Consider the following 5,825-nt stretch of genomic DNA (forward strand, 5'->3'; position numbering starts at 1 on the left):
AAGAAAGAAAGAAAGAAAGAAAGAAAGAAAGAAAGAAAGAAAGAAACCCTAATAAACTAAGAAGTCTTTCCCTTATTCACATCTACTGTCTCACTGTTCAGCAGGGAAAAGAAAAGAGGGGAAATATTTGGAACCATCCCAGCACACTGTTTTTTTTGGCACCCCTTGGAGCAGCAGCTCAGGGTCTTTGCGTATCCCTACGCTCTGGAGCTGTCAGCAGGTAACACACCGTGTTGTGTATCTCTGAGCTGCTGAAACGTTATGTGCCCTGTCTCCACCTGTCACAGAGCTCCCCTGACCCTGCCTTGCTCCCTGCTTAGGGTGAGGAGGCTCCAATCCCCTCGGCAGCCCAGCAAGTCATCCAGGTTTGAGTAGGCCTAGGAAGCTGTCCTCTTCCATTTAGTGAGAAAGGAACACACCATAGAGAACAATGACATTAAACTGAAAATATAACTTTTTTTCTTGATTTTCTGTCTGTTTCTAACTTGTCTACAATAATTCTTTCTTTTTCCTCTCTCTCCATTTGTGTATTTTAGTGTGAAAGACAGCAGAAGACTAAGGACCTGGCTTATCATCTCATCTTTGCTTATCCTTAAAAAGGTATGCATATATCCTAAAAACTGTACCATACAAAGATGCATGGCAGCCATTCCCTTACAAAAAATGGCAAATTTTGGTTGTTTGTAACCAAATTTTGGTTGTTTGTTACACCATATACTAAATTCAAAGCCAAGTTCAACTGATGATGAAAATGCAGCGTTCTCTTAGATTTGTTATTATTTCAGTCCACAGGGATAAAAAACAATTATTCTGGAACTTGTATTCCCCAGTATAATTTTAATTGCTTCATTAAGCATGGTCATTATATTATCATACAACAAGTATGTATTTCCCTGTTAATTGCAGGGGAGTTGGACAAGATGACCTTTAAAGGTTTATTCCAATTCAAATTATTCTATGATTCAATGATTATTCTGAAATAACTATTTTTGGTTATGTATATCTTAACCTCACTTTCAGTTCAGAAAGAAAAAGATGAAGGAACAATGAAATGTTTCCTTAGATTTTGTCATGGTCAATGAAGGTTTGTGGGCACCTCTGGGATCTAAAGGAGAATTCATTCTCCTTTATCTTATCTTATCTGATGTTGGTTTGTTGCCTTCTGTTCTGTACTGGTACTGTAAAGTGTTTGCCCTTGTGATACATCTGCTAAAGTAGTTTCAAAAAATGTGGAATTCACAGAGATTTGGATAAAAAATAGCTACCTTAGCTTATGGAGAGGCAAATTTTCAGCTTGGATTATCCTTGAGAATCTTGAGTTTGGGTAATCTGAACTTTATGTAAGGAACAAATCTGAAGGACTAACTGCAGCTTCTATGAAGCACAAAAAGGATTAGCTGAGATTTAAGAAGTACTTGTAACTCATTGAGCCTAAGTGACTCCCAGTGAGAACCAGAGAACTGTGGGAGCCCTGCTGACACATGAAGAGGACCTACAAACTCTAGAGATTGAATTTAAATTAAGATTAATAATCTAGATTTGACAAATACTAAAGAATCCTAAATTATTATCGGTACATAACCAAAGGTTAAATCAGATATATAGACATGAACTATTTAAACTTGTAACCAACGTATTTGAGAAAAAAAGTACAAAAATGTCTTTCACAGGGTTAAATGTGGGGGAATTATTAATTGCTGGTTGAGTTTATATGGCTTTCATTTAGCAAGTGTAGCTTGGTTTTGGATGAGTTTTGAGGAAATCAACGCAAAATCTCTAACTGTCTGGAGCTGACCTGTTTTAATACAGCAACCCAGTTCGACTGTAGGCAGAATGGTCTTTGTTTCTCTCTTCTAGACCTGATTTATTCCTATTTTGCAGTGTTATCTGGGGTTTCTCCTTGGCACACATTTAGCCAGACTTCCTAGGTGTGTGAAACAGCATATCTACAACACAGAACATCTGAACATCACCAGGGCAGGGAGCTCCTGCGGTAAGCCAGTGTCGCTACAGAGCAAATCTCCCTTATCACAGTGCCACCTCCAGGACAAATCACAGCCCAACCGAGCGCGGACCTCTGCAAAGAGCCTTCCTCCCACAGCAACGGGTTTTCTCACTTCTCCTGCTACAAGTTGGAGGTGAAACACAGGTCAGGCCCGTGGTGTTAAACAGCTCCAAAACAGCCCTTGTACTTGGGAATTCATTGTGATATTTACAGATGTTGCTGGAGCACGGTGCTTGTAACTGATCTCAAACAAAAATGATTGCTGTGGTCTAGATGGATTAAAGTTTTCCTAGCAGTTCTGTATTGCACAATTCAAATGCATAATAAACTTAGATCTGTGCTTTTGCCAAATTGCAATTTATAAATAAAAAGGTTCAGAGCAAGCCAATTTTCCTATTTAGTTATTTAGCTAATACTCTGAAAACCTCAAGGCTAATTAAACAGTTCATTGTCCTGCTGCATTTAATTATTCAGATATTGATCTAACGTCTTAACACACAAGACGAAACAGTGACATATTTTATATTTGGAAATGGAAAAAATAGGAAGCAGACCTGGTTTAAAAATGATTTAGAAATTAACAACCGAACTCAAGTAAGAGTGCTTCCAAGTGCTGATTTCTTCATGAGCCACACAGTCCTTCTGCTTATTAAAAAAGAAAGAAAAAAAAAATGCAAAAAATAAAAGGGGTGGTGGTGGTGGTAACTACAAGATCTGGCTTTAAAGCTTGCCTCAAATTTCACATCCAGCTGAAAAATCCAACATGGCATATTGCTAAATGCATACGTTCTGATAACAATGAAGACAGATCTGTTGGCCAGGAAAACCAAACCACGAGAAAACAGAGGAATCCTGTGTTCAAGTTCCGATCTCACCTGGAACAACCTCTGATTTTGGGCTAATGCACAGTTTGTCTGTCCTGCTCCACCTCCATTTATAGTCCAAATGTCATATGTTTCCCTTTTTCACAGTTGTTTTAATTTAAGTCACCATCATTCTGACAGGATTTTGTCTTACTGAGTGCTTAATTGGAGAACTAATATAGAAACCACACTGCAACACGAAGTAAACTGCTTTATATAGACACCACGCTGCTGAGATTCTTCTTCAGAAAGAACAAATTTGTGTTCATACTGAAGCTTATATATTTTTTCCTACCACATCATAACGTTCTCATAACTTCTGAAAAACTGATTTCTCTCTCCCATGCAGAATCTCTTGGAGAGTGAGAAGTAGAGATGTTCTCTGTCTTCCATCATCACCTCCATTTTTATTACTGCATAAAGCAGAAAAATAGAACCGGGGTTATTTGGAGTGGAAATCATGTATAATTTATAATACAACTAGCTTAGATGCCCTAATCTTAACAGAAACTCTTTAGCAGGATCCGTTCTGATAGGACAAGGAGAAGTGGTGTTAAACTAAAAGAGTAGAGATTTATATTAGATATAAGGAGAAAGTTTTTTATGATAAGAGTGGTGAGACACTGGAAGAGGTTGTCCAGAGAGGTGGAGGATGCCCCATCCCTGGAGACATTCAAAGTCAGGCTGGATGGGACTCTGAGCACCTAATGGAGCTGTAGGTGTCCCTGTTCATTGCAAGGGCACTGGACTTAAAGGTCCTTTCCAATTCATGACCGGAACACAGCTAGGTTGCTTAAACATAGTGACTTAATGCCCTTTGATATTCCAGTATATGTCCAAGATGCTTGCATAGGCCTTCAAACCTGACACAGAACGTCTGGGAGACACAGGTGATGACATTGTAGAAACTTCTAATTCTCACCTACAAGACCAATGAGACAAATGTTATCATTAATTTCAAATGACTCTAACTAACAAAGTGATTCATCAAGTCCCAGACGACTGTTCACTCTGGATTCGATTCTGGCAGCATTTCTCTGGTATGTAGTCATGGATCAAGAGGGTAACAAATTGTCACAGACATGAAATGTCAGTTTACAAGTGACACTAATATCTTGGACTTGGTTTTGGGGCAAGTGTAAGAAAGATATTGTAATTCCCATAAGATGGCAGAAGCAAAGCTCCTATGCGTGTCTTTCAGATGCTCTTGACTCTTCAAGTGGAGTCTTCCGTGGCTCTGCTCTGTGGAATTCTCACAAATGGCAGCACAGATCAAGGATTTCAATGGGAGAAGTAAAGATAAAGGTGAGGGAAGTTAGGAGACAAGAGGAAGCATAGTGATGCCTTAATCCCTATCCTGATGACAAGGTTGCATTTCCATTCAAGACTGTGAATCTGCAGGTTGTTAAGGTCCCACAGCTGGTCCTTAGATAGATCTAGGACAGTAATTTTCTCAAGAAGGAGAAGATTTAATTTAAAGTTCTTAAAAGCAAGATGTCTTTCATTAAAATGGCCCAGCGGGGGGTTAACTTAAAATCTGCATTTGAGACACATCAGCCTTTTACGAAAAGCAGCATGCTTTGCTTTGCACCAGGAACAAACATGGCTCTGCCCTTAAGCGGATCTAGTGCAGCTTACAGGTAAAAACACACAGAAAAGACACAGTATAGCACACAGCATATGGTCAGCATTGCACAATTCAGTGGCTGGTAATTTGGTATGCCGTGTCTCCATTTTAAAGTAACTCTCATCAGATAATACAGTTGGGATTAATCCAGCCCTTATGAAATATTCCAAAAACTCTAGGCTAATTACTACATTTGAGGTTCCCAGCTTGGCATATGGTGTTAAAAATCATTGTGCAATTTAGGGGAAAACATAAATTCCACAAAAACTTTCTTTTGCCAGAAAGCTGTCTTTCTCCTCAGATTACTTACTGCTAATTGCAGGGAAGTATCTTAAAAATGTTGGTGTGCTTCTTTTTGGATCTACTTCTTGATGTCCCAGTGCTCTTTTAAGAAAATGCTCTTATTAATACCATCAGAAGAAAGTCTGGTTCCCAGTTTGGCCAAGAAAACAGAATTAACTGTTATAAACTATAGCAGATCGCTTTGCATTCACATGAAATCAAAGCTTAATAACATTAAAGCTTGTACAGTGGTTAATTTCTCTCTGAATTCCTTTCCCATCTGTTAAATAAAAATAATGCCATGATAGTATTTTCCTTCTCTTTTCTTTAGGGCACTCGGTGCACAGATGTCAGTTTCCAAAGGGTGGAATCTGCTGGTGGATGCATTTCTCCTTACCAGAAGTTGTTGTACCACCATGGAGTTATTCCAAAACTGACTTGCTTGCTTAGCCTTCTCTCAGTGCACCTCTGCTTTGGAACTGGTGCTTGAGCATTCTGCTGTGATACAATTTTGAGTGAACAATTTATTTATTTTTTCCCCCCAAATACAGCACTTCACTGTAGTTCTGAGACCTTGCTTCTGCCATCTAAACAGCACCATCTTCAGGCAAGTCTTAAAACCTGTCAGGAACAAACACGAATCTTTCTTTTGCAGCTGGCACAATTCACAGGTAGAAAATATAGAGAAGAGACACAAAATAGCACAAAACATATGATAATTCCTGAACAATTTGGGATGCTGTGTCTCCGTCTCCCCACCTAGTAAGGACTTGGTCATTCCTCATATTGGAAACATGCTTTTTTTCACACTGAAATTGTGTTCCTACCCTTATTATTTCTCTGGTCACTGTCTTTATGTCTTGACACTTGTCAAAATCACCATCAACTTCAAATGCCACAACGTACCTCCAGTTACACTATTTGTGATCAGAACTTTCCACAGAAGAACTCTTAAATTTTCCTTAAAATGTTTCACTGATGTATCTGTTCCACGCTGTTTGATTCAATTCTTTTTTCTTTTCTTTTTTTTTTTTTTGTTTTGTATTGT

Source organism: Meleagris gallopavo, chromosome 4, assembly GCF_000146605.3.
Source record: "Meleagris gallopavo isolate NT-WF06-2002-E0010 breed Aviagen turkey brand Nicholas breeding stock chromosome 4, Turkey_5.1, whole genome shotgun sequence".
NCBI lineage: Eukaryota > Metazoa > Chordata > Aves > Galliformes > Phasianidae > Meleagris > Meleagris gallopavo.